General features: G+C 49.1%; 1 protein-coding gene across 1 annotated transcript in view; it reads left to right on the forward strand.

Annotated features, from left to right (window-relative positions):
• The first annotated feature begins 471 nt into the window (after window positions 1–471).
• Window positions 472–18488, forward strand: part of LOC138452972 (exostosin-like 3) — a 218561-nt gene continuing 200544 nt past the window's right edge. Inside the window, exon 1 of the mRNA XM_069605337.1 lies at window positions 472–688. The gene's annotated coding sequence lies outside the window, so the exon portion shown is untranslated. The remainder of the gene's footprint in view (window positions 689–18488) is intronic.

The raw sequence follows: 18488 nt of genomic DNA on the forward strand, positions 1-18488 counted from the left end.
GGAGGTCTTCTTGACATACTGTATAATTTATTGATGAAACAGGAAGTAGTCTCAATACCTATATAAGTGTGCATCAAAAACATTCTAGAAGGCTACAAAAATGTTGAAAAGGAGGTTTACAAATACTATTTAAAACTGCAAAAAAAGGAACAAAAAACGAACAATAACCCATTGGAACAGAATCATTTCAATCAAGATGGAACACGCGCATGCGCGCTGCACGCGATATCACGTTTTTGTCCGCTTTTTGTTTTTAACCGCGGAAGGTGTGTTTGTTGTGGTCGCAACATCTGGCTCTCACTCGTGACGGCGACTCTGATGTAAAAAATCAGAGAATATTGAATGGCCTGCCGGGAGTTGCAGTCCTGTGGCATACTCTGCTCTCCCCGGTTCTTCCCGTGACCCTCTGGGAGTTGTAGTCATGCAGACAGGCCACCGCCGGCGGCCGCGTGGGATGCATCAGGGAAGAGAAAACTACAACTCCCAGAGTGTCAGCGGAGGTGGCCTTCTTTGATGTCGGACGTCAACATGGCGTTTGTCAGACAGACAGTCTGATGTGGTTGAGGAAGGAGGGGCGCAGGGACAAACTGTCAGGAAAGGGGATACTCGGCCCTTCCTATCCCTTGATTGCCAGCACCCCGTCACCAGCTGCTGCTGCTAGAGTGGGAGGAGGCTGTAGCAGCCACAGGTCAGTAGATGCAGCCGCTCAGATATGCATGCAGTGGGTGCGCTGCTTCACATGATGCTTCCTACCTCATTATTTGGCCCGTGGGTCCCAATATATAGAATACACAGACCCGTCACACCCGCCCTCCCGGAAGAAGGGCCAGCTGCATGCATGCCTTTGGTACGGGACAGAAGAAGGGTCAGTTGCATGCATGCCTTTGGTATGGGTCAGAAGAAGGGGCAGTTCCATGCATGTTTGGTATGGGACAGAAGAAGGGGCAGTTGCATGCATGCCTTTGGTACGGGACAGAAGAAGGGTCAGTTGCATGCATGCCTTTGGTATGGGTCAGAAGAAGGGGCAGTTCCATGCATGTTTGGTATGGGACAGAAGAAGGGGCAGTTGCATGCATGCCTTTGGTACGGGACAGAAGAAGGGTCAGTTGCATGCATGCCTTTGGTATGGGTCAGAAGAAGGGGCAGTTCCATGCATGTTTGGTATGGGACAGAAGAAGCGGCAGTTGCATGCATGCCTTTGGTACGGGACAGAAGAAGGGTCAGTTGCATGCATGCCTTTGGTATGGGTCAGAAGAAGGGGCAGTTGCATGCATGCCTTTGGTACGGGACAGAAGAAGGGTCAGTTGCATGCATGCCTTTGGTACGGGACAGAAGAAGGGTCAGTTGCATGCATGCCTTTGGTATGGGTCAGAAGAAGGGGCAGTTGCATGCATGCCTTTGGTACGGGACAGAAGAAGGGGCAGTTGCATGCATGCCTTTGGTATGGGTCAGAAGAAGGGGCAGTTGTATGCATGCCTTTGGTACGGGACAGAAGAAGGGGCAGTTGCATGCATGCCTTTGGTATGGGTCAGAAGAAGGGGCAGTTGCATGCATGTCTTTGGTACGGGACAGAAGAAGGGGCAGTTGCATGCATGCCTTTGGTATGGGTCAGAAGAAGGGGCAGTTGCATGCATGCCTTTGGTACGGGACAGAAGAAGGGTCAGTTGCATGCATGCCTTTGGTATGGGTCAGAAGAAGGGGCAGTTCCATGCATGTTTGGTATGGGACAGAAGAAGGGGCAGTTGCATGCATGCCTTTGGTACGGGACAGAAGAAGGGTCAGTTGCATGCATGCCTTTGGTATGGGTCAGAAGAAGGGGCAGTTCCATGCATGTTTGGTATGGGACAGAAGAAGGGGCAGTTGCATGCATGCCTTTGGTACGGGACAGAAGAAGGGTCAGTTGCATGCATGCCTTTGGTATGGGTCAGAAGAAGGGGCAGTTGCATGCATGCCTTTGGTACGGGACAGAAGAAGGGTCAGTTGCATGCATGCCTTTGGTACGGGACAGAAGAAGGGTCAGTTGCATGCATGCCTTTGGTATGGGTCAGAAGAAGGGGCAGTTGCATGCATGCCTTTGGTACGGGACAGAAGAAGGGGCAGTTGCATGCATGCCTTTGGTATGGGTCAGAAGAAGGGGCAGTTGCATGCATGCCTTTGGTACGGGACAGAAGAAGGGGCAGTTGCATGCATGCCTTTGGTATGGGTCAGAAGAAGGGGCAGTTGCATGCATGTCTTTGGTACGGGACAGAAGAAGGGTCAGTTGCATGCATGCCTTTGGTATGGGGAAGGAGAAGGGTCAGTTTCATGCATGGCTTTGGTATGGGGCAGAAGAAGGGTCAGTTGCATGCATGCCTTTGGTACGGGACAGAAGAAGGGTCAGTTGCATGCATGCCTTTGGTATGGGTCAGAAGAAGGGGCAGTTGCATGCATGCCTTTGGTACGGGACAGAAGAAGGGGCAGTTGCATGCATGCCTTTGGTATGGGTCAGAAGAAGGGGCAGTTGCATGCATGCCTTTGGTACGGGACAGAAGAAGGGTCAGTTGCATGCATGCCTTTGGTATGGGGAAGGAGAAGGGTCAGTTTCATGCATGGCTTTGGTATGGGGCAGAAGAAGGGGCAGTTGCATGCATGGCTTTGGTATGGGACAGAAGAAGGGGCAGTTGCATACATGGCTTTGGTATGGGGCAGAAGAAGGGGCAGTTCCATGCTTGTCTTTGGTATGGGGCAGAAGAAGGGGCAGTTGCATGCATGGCTTTGGTATGGGGAAGGAGAAAGGGCAGTTGCATGCATGGCTTTGGTATGGGGAAGGAGAAGGATCAGTTGCATGCATGCCTTTGGTACGGGACAGAAGAAGGGTCAGTTGCATGCATGCCTTTGGTATGGGGAAGGAGAAGGGTCAGTTTCATGCATGGCTTTGGTATGGGGCAGAAGAAGGGGCAGTTGCATGCATGGCTTTGGTATGGGACATAAGAAGGGGCAGTTGCATGCATGGCTTTGGTATGGGGCAGAAGAAGGGGCAGTTCCATGCTTGTCTTTGGTTTGGGGCAGAAGAAGGGGCAGTTGCATGCATGGCTTTGGTATGGGGAAGGAGAAAGGGCAGTTGCATGCATGGCTTTGGTATGGGGAAGGAGAAGGGTCAGTTGCATGCATGCCTTTGGCATGGGGCAGAAGAAGGGGGCAGTTGCATGCATGGATTTGGTATGGGGCAGAAGGGACAGTTGCATGCATGGCTTTGGTATGGGGAAGGAGAAAGGGCAGTTGCATGCATGTCTTTGGTATGGGGCAGAAGAAGGGGCAGTTGCATGCATGGCTTTGGTATGGGGAAGGAGAAAGGGCAGTTGCATGCGTGGCTTTGTTATGGGGAAGGAGAAGGGTCAGTTTCATGCATGGCTTTGGTATGGGGCAGAAGAAGGGGCAGTTGCATGCATGGCTTTGGTATGGGGCAGAAGAAGGGGCAGTTGCATGCATGCCTTTGGTATAGGGCAGAAGAAGGGGCAGTTGCATGCATGCCTTTGGTATGGGACAGAAGAAGGGGCAGTTGCATACATGGCTTTGGTATGGGGCAGAAGAAGGGGCAATTGCATGCATGTCTTTGGTATGGGGCAGAAGAAGGGGCAGTTGCATGCATGCCTTTGGTATGGGGCAGTTGCATGCATGCCTTTGGTATGGGTCAGAAGAAGGGGCAGTTGCATGCATGCCTTTGGTACGGGACAGAAGAAGGGGCAGTTGCATGCATGCCTTTGGTATGGGTCAGAAGAAGGGGCAGTTGCATGCATGCCTTTGGTACGGGACAGAAGAAGGGTCAGTTGCATGCATGCCTTTGGTATGGGGAAGGAGAAGGGTCAGTTTCATGCATGGCTTTGGTATGGGGCAGAAGAAGGGGCAGTTGCATGCATGGCTTTGGTATGGGACAGAAGAAGGGGCAGTTGCATGCATGGCTTTGGTATGGGGCAGAAGAAGGGGCAGTTCCATGCTTGTCTTTGGTATGGGGCAGAAGAAGGGGCAGTTGCATGCATGGCTTTGATATGGGGAAGGAGAAAGGGCAGTTGCATGCATGGCTTTGGTATGGGGAAGGAGAAGGGTCAGTTGCATGCATGCCTTTGGCATGGGGCAGAAGAAGGGGGCAGTTGCATGCATGGATTTGGTATGGGGCAGAAGGGACAGTTGCATGCATGGCTTTGGTATGGGGAAGGAGAAAGGGCAGTTGCATGCATGTCTTTGGTATGGGGCAGAAGAAGGGGCAGTTGCATGCATGGCTTTGGTATGGGGAAGGAGAAAGGGCAGTTGCATGCGTGGCTTTGTTATGGGGAAGGAGAAGGGTCAGTTTCATGCATGGCTTTGGTATGGGGCAGAAGAAGGGGCAGTTGCATGCATGCCTTTGGTATAGGGCAGAAGAAGGGGCAGTTGCATGCATGCCTTTGGTATGGGACAGAAGAAGGGGCAGTTGCATACATGTCTTTGGTATGGGGCAGAAGAAGGGGAAATTGCATGCATGTCTTTGGTATGGGGCAGAAGAAGGGGCAGTTGCATGCATAGATTTGGTATGGGGCAGAAGAAGGGGCAGTTGCATGCACGTGTTTGGTATGGGGAAGGGGAAAGGTCAGTTCCATGCATGGCTTTGGTATGGGGCAGAAAGGCCAGTTGCATGCATGCCTTTGATATGGGGAAGGAGAAAGGGCAGTTGCATGCATGGCTTTGGTATGGGGCAGAAGAAGGGGCAGTTGCATGCATGTCTTTGGTATGGGGCTGAAGAAGGGGCAGTTGCATGCATGTCTATGGTATGGGGCAGAAGGGGCAGTTCTATGGATGTTTGGCATGGGGCTTAAGAAGGGGCAGTTCCATGCATGTTTGGTATGGGGCAGAAGACGGGGCAGTTGCATGCATGTCTTTGGGATGGGGCAGAAGAAGGGGCAGTTGCATGCATGCCTTTGGTATGGGGCAGAAGAAGGGGCAGTTGCATGCATGTCTTTGGTATGGGGCAAAGGAAGGGGCAGTTGCATGCATGCCTTTGGTATGGGGCAGGAGAAGGGGCATTTGCATGCATGTCTTTGGTATGGGGCAGAAGAAGGGGCAGTTGCATGCATGTCTTTGGTATGGGGCAGAAGAAGGGGCAGCTGCATGCATGTCTTTGGTATGGGGCAGAAGAAGGGGCAGCTGCATGCATGTCTTTGGTATGGGGCAGAAGAAGGGGCAGTTGCATGCATGTCTTTGGTATGGGGCAGAAGAAGGGGCAGTTGCATGCATGTCTTTGGTATGGGGCAGAAGAAGGGGCGGTTGCATGCATGTCTTTGGTATGGGGCAGAAGAAGGGGCAGATGCATGCATGTCTTTGGTATGGGGCAGACGAAGGGGCAGCTGCATGCATGTCTTTGGTATGGGGCAGAAGAAGGGGCAGTTGCATGCATGTCTTTGGTATGGGGCAGAAGAAGGGGCAGTTGCATGCATGTCTTTGGTATGGGGCAGAAGAAGGGGCAGTTCCATGCATGTTTGGTATGGGGCAGAAGAAGGGGCAGTTCCATGCATGCCTTTTGTATGGGCAGAAGGAGCGGCAGTTGCATGCATGTCTTTGGTGTGAGGTAGAAGAAGTGGCATTTGCATGCATGTTTTTGGTATGGCACAGAGGACGGGGCAGCTGCATGTATGCCTTTGGTATGGGGCAGGCGAAGGGGCAGTTGCATGCATGCCTTTGACATGGGGAAGGAGAAGGGGCAGTTGCATGCATGTCTTTGGTATGGGGCAGAGGAAGGGGCAGTTGGATGCATGTCTTTGGTATGGGGCAGAAGAAGGGGTAGTTGCATTCATGTGTTTGGTATGGGGCAGAGGAAAGGGCAGCTGCATGCATGCCTTTGGTATGGGGCAGAAGAAGGGGCAGCTGCATGCATGTCTTTGGTATGGGGCACAAGAAGGGGCTTTTGCATGCATGTCTTTGCAATGGAGCTGCATAGATCTGTTTTTTGGGGAACACATTTAGAAATACCAACAAGCAATATTTGTATGCAAAAGGGAGGCCTATTTATATGCCAGTCGGTTTGCATTGGAGTGAGGTATATGTAAAAAGAGGCATTTTTTTTAAACGTTGGAAATGTTGGCGTCTCTGGTTACAGAAGCCCGAGTTTGTGTCCCGAATACTGGAGGTGTGTATGCATGCTCAACTGTTTCGATTTTAGATGGTTTATTCCCAACCAAATAGGCACCCTCCACCCGCCCCCATCCTTATCCCCACCCCTACACACAAACACTCACACTACACCTCTTATCTAGACCGTCGAGTCCCCAGAGATTTAGGGCCTTCAGTCCTCTGGGCAGTGTGAAGTGCTGCCTTGAAGCCTTGCATTTACTGGTGACGCCATCCATACAAGAAAGCCACGAAGCCCCGGCTGCTGCCATGGCATGAACATCTGATTTCTGTGGAGGTGGTGTACGGTGTGCAGCCAGAGCCCAGTCCTTGTTCGCTCGAGGGGACTCCTTAATCCACATGCACATCACCTCGGTGTATACTTTTGAGTATCTGTATTTCCCCATTATTTTTCCGGTTTTAAACGTTTATGTGCAAAGTAGATGCGCTGGTCCATTAGTGCGCCCATGCGTCGCTCATCCCCAGACCATAGCATGTGTGTTCCTTCGGCTGATGCGAGGGCAGTTAGCAAAAAGATTAAATTCATTGTCATAGCGTTACAGCGACAGGTCCTGTTGCCAAAGTGAAAGGTTCATCTATTTTAGAAACATATACATTTACCGTTAAAATATCATATGTTTCTATTTAACAATGTGTTCCCTATCCACTTCCTCTCCTCAGTGACGTTCTTTTTTGCTGAGCCCGGGCAGTGACCTTACTTTGGGGTTTCACTGTAGGTGGTCCAGCCCATTTTGTTTCCAAGTTACTGCAGAAATTGCCACTGGATTGAAGATATTGTTATTCCAAGCTCAGCTCAGTGGAATCAGGGTCTTTGTGCAATGACCCTGCACGCTATCCACCCCTCCACCAATCATTCCAATATACGCCGAGCCCCCGTCGCCTCTCTCTTAATGGTATGTTGATTTATACCGCGCATTGCTACTGTTTGCATAGTCTCTGTGCGCTCACGTGCCTCCGCAAGAATGTAGTTCTGGCGCGTTAGTGAGGGAAGAGAGATGGGATAGAGGTTGTGCTCTTCTGTTGGTGTTTGCAGAACCACTAGAAACTGACATACTGTGCGTGTCAGCTTTTTGAGTGTACTTTGATTGTGTGCACCGGGGGTTAGTTTGTTTGTTTGTTTTGTTTGTTTATTTTATTTGTATAGCACTCCAGACCCAGGGGTATATGGGCGCTCAAGAATATGGTTACAGGATACAGGTCTATACATTTAGAACAATTGTGCAGAATTTATACAATTTACAATATACAGTTATTGCAGGGGAGTTATACATTTTATATAATATGTACACCGGAATGATACAGAAGCTAGTACCATCAGACGCAGGGTGGTAGTGAGTGAATGCTGGGGGTATATGTACGAGGTGACCAGAATGACCTCAGGTGGTTAGTTTTTGTTCAGTAGCCAGGTGATAACCTGGGTTCTGAAAGGTAGAAATGGATTTGATGTCCAGTGGAAGTGTATTCCAGAGTTGGGCGGCTAGAACCAGGAAACTGGTTCCGACCGGCTCTTTTTAGGGTGTATTTAGGCACAACCAGGCATATTGTGTTGGTGGATCTGGTGATTCTGGTAGCAGGTTTCATAGTGAATTTATTGGTTCAATAAGGCGGTGCAAGGTGATTCAGGGCTTTGAAGGTGAGACAAATAGTTTTTAGGTCGATTTTCTGTTGAATGGAGAGCCATTTACACGATTTTCTGATAGCAGAGATATGTTTCTCCTAGGAATATTAAGAGCAGTTCGGCATGCGTTTTTTTGGAGGATCTGTAATTTGTTAATTATGGATTTGTTTGCGCCTGCATATAAGCCGTTGCAGTAGTCCAGTTTGGAGTGTACAAGTGCTCTGGCTAATGTGAGGCAGCTGTTAGTGGACAGTAGAGGTCTGCAAGCCTTGATCAGTTTACCTGTGTAGGCAGTGGCTGAAGCGGTCATGTTGATTTATTTAGAGAGATTGGTATTGGTATCTAGATAGAAACCGAGGGTTTTTACACTTTTAGCGATGGGTATAGTGTTTCCATCAATAATGATGCTATTGTAGCTGGGGCTGAGTTTAAGGAGGGCGTTGGGGGAGCCGAAAAGGAGCAGTTCAGTCTTATCATCATTCAGGCAGAGGCCATGTGCGGCCGTCCATGCCTGAATGATGGTGAAGACTTCGTTGATCTGGCCGACGTCAGAATTGTAGTTACCTGATAGAGTTAGGAGTATCTGGGTGTCATCTGCATAGTTGGTGTAGGTGACACCCAAATGGTTCAGCTTGTCGAATAGAGGCTTTGTAAATATGTGATACAAAGTAGGCGAAACACAAGAGCCTTGTGGGACACCACATGTGATGGGTATCGGGTCGGCCGCTGCTAACGGTGAGAAGACACGCATGGTCCTGTTAGCGAGGAAGGATTGGATCCATGTGACCGCAGAGTAGGAGAAGTGTGCTGCCGATGACAGGTGGTTGCATAAGATTTTGTGGTCGACCAAGTCAAAGGCTGCAGAGAGGTCTAAGAGAAGAAGGATGGCAGCCCTACCTTTATCTTTGAGTTCGTCGATCTGACTTTTGAGATCAACAAGGGCCGTTTCTGTTCCATGTTGAGGCCGAAAGCCAGATTGACTGATTCCTAATAGTTGGTTTGTCTCTAGGTAGTCTTGAATTTGTAAGTAGGCCACTCTCTCTTAGGATTTTTAGTAAGAACGGGACAGTGGTGATAGGTCTATAATTGGTAGGTATAGACGGGTCGAGTGTTTGTTTTTTTAACAGTGGCAGAACCCATGATTGTTTCAAATTGCTTGGGACTGCGCTGCTAGTAAATGACAAGTGTATTAGTTTGGTAATGAAGGGGGATAGATCCCTAGCTGCGTCTTTTATAATCTGAGCAGGGCAACTGTCCCCTTTACAGTTCAAAGGTTTCAAGGAGGCTATCATTTTTTGTACTTCAGGTATAGTTACCTTTTTGAATGTGAAGCCTGAGTTGATATCAGTGGGCGATGGTAAGGTTGGATTGGAGGTTAAACCATTAGTGAGTTGTTGTCCTTTGTTTTCAATTTTAGTTTGGAGCCCAGTGATTTTGTTGGCGAGGGCATTCTGGATGCCCGTGCACCAGGGTTTATCCTTTGGACAGGTATCTGTGGGAGGATTGGGGTTTTCTAGTTCCTTTAAGATGTTGAATAGTTCTCTCATGCTAGAGCCTGCCTGGGTTATCCTGGAGTTGAAGGTTTCTTTTTTTGCACGTATTATCTCATTTTTGTAAAGAGCGGTGATATTAGTAAGATTAGTTCTATTTTCTGATGAGGGAGCTGTTTTCCACAGTGTTTCAAGTTTACTTTTTTTTTGTCTGAGTAGTTTGAGTTCAAGGGTGTACCAAGAGTTCAAGTGTGCTTTGGGTTTCCCTTTACGCATTTTCAATGGGGCAATGATGTCGATAGCTTTAGACATGGATTCGTTGTAGGTGTTGACCAACAGGTTCAAGTCAGCTCTGGCCGGTAGTGCGTTGAGAGTAGGGATTATCAGGGGTATTAGAGCTTCAGCTGTAATGTTGCACTTGTTCCTTGTTGGGCAGGCAGGTGCGTTAAGAGGCTTTTTAGGCACTAGTCTATTGATATTGATGTCTAGCGAGAGGAGGTGGTGATCTGTCCAGACAAAAGGTAGGGGGTCCTTAAGGGTAATATTGCAATTAAGAGCAGTTACCCAGTCCTTCTTTTCGAGTGAGTGGGTTGGGAGCAAAATTGTATGAGGCCATGGTCAGTTAGTGCATTTGCCAGGGAAGTAGCTGGGGTGTCATTAGGGTCATTGTACCCGAGATTGAAGTCCCCAAGGATGATCATTTGTGCTGAGGGTTTAGAGCTTTCGGCTACTAGGGAAGTGATATCTTCTGCAAACGATCCAGGCGGGCCTGGGGGGCTGTATATTAGGTGCATCGTAATTGTGCTTTTGGGGGATGTTTGCAGTTTGACTGTGAGATGCTCATATGATTGTAGCGGAGAAGAGGAGGCTAGTCTGATGTCAAGAGAGGATTTAAAGACGATGGCTACACCACCTCCTCGAGCGTTGGGTCTATCGGCTCTGAGGATGGAGTAGTTATCAGGAAAAGCTAGGGTTAGAGTTGGGCCCGCAGCGTCAGGCAACCAGGTTTCTGTCACAGCAAAGAAGTCAAGGTTGTTGGTCAGGATGATGTCGGCGGTCTCTATGCAATGGGCGACTAGCGACCTAACATTTAGAAGTGCTCCCTTTAGAGGGAGTGGGTTAGAGTTGTTAGAAACTACATTCTGGTTATTGATCTTGGTATGCGGTTTAACTGGATGGTTACTATTCTTATGGAAGATTCTGGTACCTAGTCTGTTGCTACGCTCGGTCAGGTCGAAAATGGCGTTATGTGTGTCTACTTGGACATTAGTTCTAATTGGGCTGTAACCAAGAACATTAGTTCTAATTGGGTTGTAACCAAGAGCAGGGCGTGATGAACTTGGGCTAGGGCGGTGCCACTTGGGACTATCAGTGTTTGGGGTGTCAGCTAAATGGGCTCTGCCATAGGTGGGATGGGCGTGTTGGGAGCCTAGTGGGAAGGCGGCGTGGTGGGCAAGAATGGTGTAGGGCAAGCGATGGGGTAGTGCCTAAGGCAGGCAAGTCTAGCTAGACTATTTTTATAGGCTATGTAATTGTTACCGCTGCAGGGTACACTGTTTTGCAAGACACAGAATGGGAACATGATGAAGGTGAGCCAGAGTTGCATGGTGGTGGCAATGTGGCAGAGGCACAGTGCAGGGATTAGTAGTATGGCATCAATAGCATAGGGTCAAATCAATACAGTATGACATCAGTGGCGTGGGGGCAAACCAGTACAGAGTAGCGGCGGTAGCATGGGGTCAGACTGGTACAGCGTGGCAGCAAAGGCATAGGGCCAAACTAGCATTCATTATCATATGGTCACACCAGTACAGTATGGCAACAGTAGCATGGGGTCAAGTCAAAACAGGGGTAGCAACAAGTAGGTTTAGTAAGATGGTTCAACTGAACATACCCTGTAGTGGATGGGGATTTATACAGAGCCGGGGCACAGGCATGCAACTAGTTCAGATCCGAGCTGTTCTGTCAATACATAGGCATTTACAGAGGACATACTTGCATCACATAATATATGGCATTGTTCTGAGCAGATCTGCAGTTGGAATAAGCAGTGGGATACAGTATAGGTCAATGTTACGCTCACCTGGCTCCCACAGGGGTGTCGAGCGGAACTTGACTGCCACGGTCTCCACCAACGTGATGCGTAGTGCAGAGATGACTGACTGGACTGGCCCACCTAGCTTCGTCTGCTTGACCCGTAGAAATAGTCTCCTAAAGACGGGGAAAGGGAATTAGCCACCCGTGGATTTGAGTATTAACACCTCACTGCGTCCCCACTTATCACTTCCGACATTCCCTTCGACAAAGCTCACCTTATAGTTTTGTATGATGAGCTCTCCATCCTGCGAGGAATGCAGGGGCGCGTTGATGGTCAGTTACTTCACTGGCTTGAGGATATTGGAAGAGTTCTGGACAAATCTTGGCTCCACACCTCCGGGTGAAAGGCCGTAAGTATATAGTTCTAAAGAGTTAAAAATGTCAGAATAATCACTCTTGTCCAATTCCTTTGTTTCTTTTGCAGTTAAGACCCAAAAGAAGATCGTCTTGTGGCAGCTGAAAGCGTTCAGGTAAGAGTCTGTGTTTTCTAACACTGTCCGGTAAATGATGCCAAGGTTTAACTCGCTGCTTTCTCTTTCTTGCAGGTGCGGCGTAGGAAGAATTGGCCTGCTGGTGGATAATACCTCCTTTGGTAAAATCAGGTAAGCATCTGGTGGCAAGAGATTGTCCTTGTTTGTTCCCTTGGCTCACCTTGTTGTTTTCTTGTCCCTCTTACGTGCTGGAATGCGGCAACCTGGTGATGGAGACAGCACCGGATCGTAGAGATGCTGCGAGGAACGGTGAGTATGGCGCGGCGCTGCTGCAGGCAATGTGACGTGTTTAAAATGAAGTCTGTTTCTGATTTGAAGATGCGCTGAATCCGGAATCAGGTAAGAAATCCAGTAATGTTCTTGTTCTAACCTTTCTTCTTCTTTTCCTTCTTTCTAGGCGCTCTGGACTCGAGGCGGGCGTGGCAGGATGCTGGATGCTGACGGCAGACACGGTGAGCGTTACGCTGTTGGATGCAGAATAACGCAAAGCATGTGCTGCTCTTCGGGCGTGGTTTAAATAGCCTTCAAAGTAGTCCCAGGTAAGTATTCCTCCACAACCACACCCGAGTAACAAAATAGTTCCTAAGATAAAATAGTCCCTTCCAAGCCTCACATGGGCTTGGATGCTTGGATCCCTTGCAGCATGGTCTGCATCAGGTAAGTTTTAACATATGAGCCTGGCGCCTATGGCGCCAGGACTGATGTCCTATATGAGCCAGGCGCCATAGGCGCCAGGACTGTACCCAGATAGCCCCTAACAGGGGTTGCTGGGTTTGCTCCTGGTAACATGATGCCTGCTTCCGGGGTTGATGGACTTGGTCTGGATGCCCGGGGGTAGGCATCATGACAGTCAATTAGATAGCTGAGAGGTGCAGGATCCGACTTAGAGCTGCAGGCAATGTCTGGCTATTAGCTGTGGGATCGGGAGCTGCGGCAAGGTGGGGCTCAGAGTGCTAATGCAGATTAGTCAAAGACACCAATATAATGTCAGGGTAACGGAAGCAAGACTGGGTGCAATGGGCGGATTACCAGCTTAGTGCTAGTATAGTATCAGGCAGAGGCAATAATGCAGAGTCAATGTGCTAGAAGCAAATTGTGGTAAAGTGGCAAACATGCTCGTACAAATCTAGAGCTAGTACAAAATCAGTCAATGGCATTAATGCAGAGTCGTCGTGCTAGAATCAAGTTGTGGTAAGGTGGCAAACACGTTCAGGACCTAGCACAGAATCAGGCAAAGGCAGCAATACAGTGTTTGGAGATAGAGGAAAGGCTAGGTGCAGTGGAGGATTACAGGCTCAATGCTAGTACAATATCAGGCAAAGGCAACAGATTGAAGATAGTGAAGGCATCTTCAATCTTTGCATAGCATTTTGTATACATTACAAGCATATAGCGGGCGGAAGGCACAGGCAACAAGTGTTACACGGGAACGGTTAATTGTTATACATTGTGCGTGATTACCTTAAATAGTTCAAAACTGTGCTACACATCAGTTTATGCACTATACAAGTACATTAAGTCACAAGGTTTGAATGCAATATGTGCAATCGGCAGAGTCATTAGTCCAGGTGATCGGTGCGACTCACTTTCGGTCGCGCTTTCAAGAGAGTTTTAGATGGAGTTGTACATGGATGTCGGGTGCCGAACTCCAACGTCCACGCCAGATGGATCCGAAGAGGCAGCAAGGGGTGACTGCTATTTGTCACCGTGGCTCAAACTTTGAGGGTGAATCGTAAATCGTACTATTGTGGATCAGGCATAGTATGTTGCGGGGAGTGGGCTCAGTGGTGGCACGTTACTGAGATTACTTGTGGCACAAGATCTCTGGCAGGGGTAGAGGTGGTGCGATGCGTTTTGCAAGGAACACACAATATGCAGGCAATGCAGATAACAGAATATATATACGCATAGCGTTACGTTATGGCACATCAAGAGGAAGTAGGAAATGGCTCGGGTGAAGCTCACCTTAGGTCAGTAGGAGACTGGAGACGCACAGTGCGGCCAACAGGAGGCAAAACAGGGCCTTAACCTAGGCCTTTACCGCAGGACGGCTACCGCCTTACGGTCACGTTCATTGGGGGATAAAGCGTGCGTTGCCTAGCAACAAATGTATATAGCCTCACTTTGAACCCGCGTTGCGTCGGCCATCTTAGAAAAGGGCAAAGGCTCGGCGGCAACTTTGGCGGGCGGCTGCAGGCAAGGAAAATAAATCACAAATAGCGTGATTGTGGCCAGTGAATCTCACCAATAGTTGCTGGTGCTAGCAGAAGGTAGGGCATATGCAGCAATGGGCGAGTTTGCCGTGGTGCAGGCGTAGTGATGGTGCTTCACGGAGAACTCGTCGCTGCAGATGGAGGGCTGAGGCTTAGCAGCAATGTGGATGAAGGGTGGAGGAGGGCTCCTGCCCACTCCGGCGCTGGTGCTGGGGCTTCTGAGGTGGCTGGAGGCAAAACAGGGCCTTAACCTAGTCCTTTACCACAGGACGGCTACCACCTTACGGTCACGTTAATTGGGGGATAAAGCGTGCGTTGCCTAGCAACAAATGTATACAGCCTCACTTTCAACCCGCGTTGCGCCGGCCATCTTGGAAAAGGGCAAATGCTCGGCTGCAACGTGGCGGGCGGCTGCAGGCAAGGAAAATAAATCACAAACGGCGTGATTGTGGCCAGTGAATCTCACCAGTAGTTGCTGGTGCTAGCATAAGGTAGGGCACATGCAGCAATGGGCGAGCTTGCCGTGGTGCAAGCGTAGTGATGGCGCTTCACGGAGAACTTGTTGCTGCAGATGGACAGCTGAGGCTTGGCAGCAATGTGGATGAAGGGTGGAGGAGGTCTCCTGCCCACTCCGGCGCTGGTGCTGGGGCGAGAGAAAGGACAGAGGTTGTGCTCTTCTGTTGGGGTTTGCAGACCCACTAGAAACTGTCATACTGTGCGTGTCGGCGTTCTGAGTGTACTTTGATTGTGTGCATTGGGGGTTAGCTTTGTGTGCACTGGGGGTTAGTGAGGGAAGAGAGATGGGATAGAGGTTGTGCTCTTCTGTTGGTGTTTGCAGAACCACTCGAAACTAACATACTGTACGTGTCGGCTTTCTGAGTGTACTTTGATTGTGTGCAATGGGGGTTAGTGAGGGAAGAGAGATGGGATAGAGGTTGTGCTCTTCTGTTGGTGTTTGCAGAACCACTAGAAACTGACATCCTGTGCGTTTCGGCTTTCTGAGTGTACTTTGTGTGCATTGGGGGTTAGCTTTGTGTGCATTGGGGGTTATCGAAGGAAGAGAGATGGGATAGAGGTTGTGCTATTCTGTTGGTGCTTGCAGAACCACTAGAAACTAACATACTGTGCGTGTCGGCATTCTGAGTGTACTTTGATTGTGTGCACTGGGGGTTAGTGAAGGAAGAGAGATAGGATAGAGGTTGTGCTCTTCTGTTGGTGTTTGCAGACCCACTAGAAACTAACATACTGTGCATGTCGGCTTTCTGAGTGCACTTTGTGTGCATTGGGGGTTAGCTTTGTGTGCATTGGGGGTTATCGAGGAAAGAGAGATAGGATAGAGGTTGTGCGCTTCTGTTGGTGTTTGCAGACCCACTAGAAACTAACATACTGTGCGTGTCGGCTTTCTGAGTGCACTTTGATTGTGTGATTGATTGATTGATTGTTTATTTATATCGCGCCTATACACAATGTGTTTCAAAGCACTTCAAGGAGGGAGGGAACATAGGAAAATACAGTTACATTCAGTTAAAGTCCTTGAAACAATACAGAATGTGAAAGATAACTATCGTAATAGGCCTGTCGACATTTCTGATAGTGTAAGTGCATAGAAACAAGTAAGGCAAGGGGTAATGGAAAAGAAGGAGAACAAAGCAAGCAGTAACATTACTATGTCTGACGACAATTGATGTAGTGCAGGAGGTATACAAGAGGAGGGGTGGGAGGGGGGGCACGGTGGGATAAGAGTGGGGAGATGGAGATGAACAAGGCACGCTACTGAGCAAATTTGTCAGTGACAAATTTAAAAAGCAGGGGTGGGGGGGGAGAAGAACAAGGGGGGGAGGAGGGGAGACAGACAAGCTGCTATCAAAAGTCAGGGAACAGATGATAGGAGTAAGTGCTAGGAGGTGGAAGGCTGAGAGGAGGGAGAAATGGGTAGGAAGGGGCGTAGGAAGGTTGTAGAAGAGGAGGGAATTAAAACCTGATGGATCACAGGAAAACACACGGGGCATGAGCGGGGCGGTGGGGGGAGACAGGAGAAACACACAGGGCATGGCGGGGTGGTGGGAGACAGGAGAACACACGGGGCATGAGCGGGGGGTGGGGAGAGACAGGAGAACACACGGGGCATGAGCGGGGGAGACAGGAGAACACACGGGGCATGAGCGGGGGGTGGGTGGAGACAGGAGAACACACGGGGCATGAGCCAGGGGTGGGGGGAGACAGGAGAACATACGGGGCATGAGCGGGGGTGGGGGGAAACAAGAGAACACACGGGGCATGAGCGGGGGGTGGGGGGAGACAGGAGAAACACACGGAGCAAGAGCGGGGGGTGGGGGGAGACAAGAGAACACACGGGGCATGGCGGGGGGTTAGTGAGGGAAGAGGGATGGGATAGAGGTTGTGCTCTTCTGTTGGTGTTTGCAGAACCACTAGAAACTGACACACTGTGCGTGTCGGCTTTCCGAGTGTACTTTGTGTGCATTGGGAGTTAGCTTTGTGTGGATTGGGGGTTAGCAAGGGAAGAGAGATGGGATAGAGGTTGTGCTCTTCTGTTGGTGTTTGTAGAACTACTAGAAACGGACATACTGTGCGTGGCAGCTTTCTGAGTGTACTTTGATTGTGTGCACTGGGGGTTAGTGAGGGAAGAGAGATATGATGGAGGTTGTGCTCTTCTGTTAGTGTTTGCAGACCCACTAGAAACTGACCTACTGTGCGTGTCGGCTACCTGAGTGTACTTTGATTGTGTGCACTGGGGTTATTGTGTCGGGGGCGGGGGAGAGCTGGGGTTATTGTGTTCAGGTTATTGTGTCCTATGGCGCGTCCATAACCAGGGCACTTGTCCACTGTGGTGCTCGAAACATTGTAAAACTGTTATTTTCCTTAATTATTTCAACAGCCAATTACACAAATGAACACCACTCTTTAACTTGTGGGATAAAAAAGGCAGCAGGATTTGTGACCTTATTTCATCAATAACAAATCATGATGTTATTTCTTTCTTTTATTAAAAACCTTTTTATTGAATTGTCATGTAATACAACGCACCATGCGGGACATTACAAACTCCCACAACTTTCCAAGATCCCCCCCCATGCCCTTTCAAGATCAGTGCCCCCGTAGCCCCCTCCCCACCCATCCCCCCTTCCCCATCATAGTTCGGTGCAAGTCCGTGCATTCTCCATTTCGCAGTGTCCCTACCCGTCATCTCAAAAGACCCACAATCCCACTTTATGTCCCTCTACTCTCCATTTCCATTCACCTTCCGTGTTGGTCAGTTCATGGGGGTTTTAGGTCCGGGTGGATGCCAGTTCATTCAGCGGTTCCCCCAGTCCATTTCCAAATCATTTCCCCCCTCAGGGTCTTTCCATTTTCTCAAATACTCTGCCTCGGGCAAACCCCACTGATGCACACCCTGGAGCCATTGCCTCAGTGACGAACCACCCGCCCCTTTCCATGAAATTGCTATTTGCCGCTTGCCTCTTGGCTCGGACTAACAGAAATCTGGCGATTTTATTTCATGTTTTATGCTTCTTTTTTTTCCCCTGGTGTAGTATGTAGATATATGCTGACGCGTGATACGGAGGAAGATTAATATTTATTCTTGTAACATATAGATATACAGGAAAAAGGGGAAGGAGATAATGTGAGCCCCACTTGACTCGGCTCTGTAATCCGTTATCCTTCAATCTGGCCTCGGAGTTCTGTACACGTAGCAGGTACCCGTGAGCACATGAACCGGAGGATTCCACACTGAACTATGATGACATACACAAAGCTGGAATGCTACACATTTGCCTTCCTTTGCGACAATATTTTACACACACAAAAGAAAAATAAGTCTTTAAATAGGAAGTCAATCTTCACACAAAATCTTCCATATAACGAGGTCTGCGTCTGACTCTACCCCAACTTGACAAACGAGGCATATCTGTAGAGACACTTGGCAAGGAAAATTTGGACACTTTCCTCTTCTTTTCCACACTCCTCACACTCCCACTCATATCAGAAGCATCACTATCTGTTCTCCCAATAACAGCTCTGTCATCACGTGCCCGCACCAAACATACTCTCTCCATATTCCATATCCTACCATCTTCTATTCTGATTGCATGCTTAAATACCTCAACCACCTTCACTGGTTGGGACCACTTGTATGGACCCTTCCTCAAGGCTGGTGGAAGCTTAATTAATTTCCCCACTGTCCGTGTCGCACTTCCTTTTCTTGCTTGTAAGTCTATCATGAGCAGACTTGTTCTTCAATTGAATGTTCCTGATCCTCTTACACACAGACCCAAAATCTTTCTCTACAACAGCTCTTCTACTCATCCATGATGGTAACAATTTGGTGTTAGCCTTACGTCCCCTGCTCAGTTCAAATGGAGATATACCAGTTGTAGATTGTGGAGAGAAACAGTGAGCAATTATCTTATCCCTCACTGCCTTT

This window comes from Ambystoma mexicanum, chromosome 4p (genome assembly GCF_040938575.1).
Source record: "Ambystoma mexicanum isolate Mex_15411 chromosome 4p, UKY_AmexF1_1, whole genome shotgun sequence".
NCBI lineage: Eukaryota > Metazoa > Chordata > Amphibia > Caudata > Ambystomatidae > Ambystoma > Ambystoma mexicanum.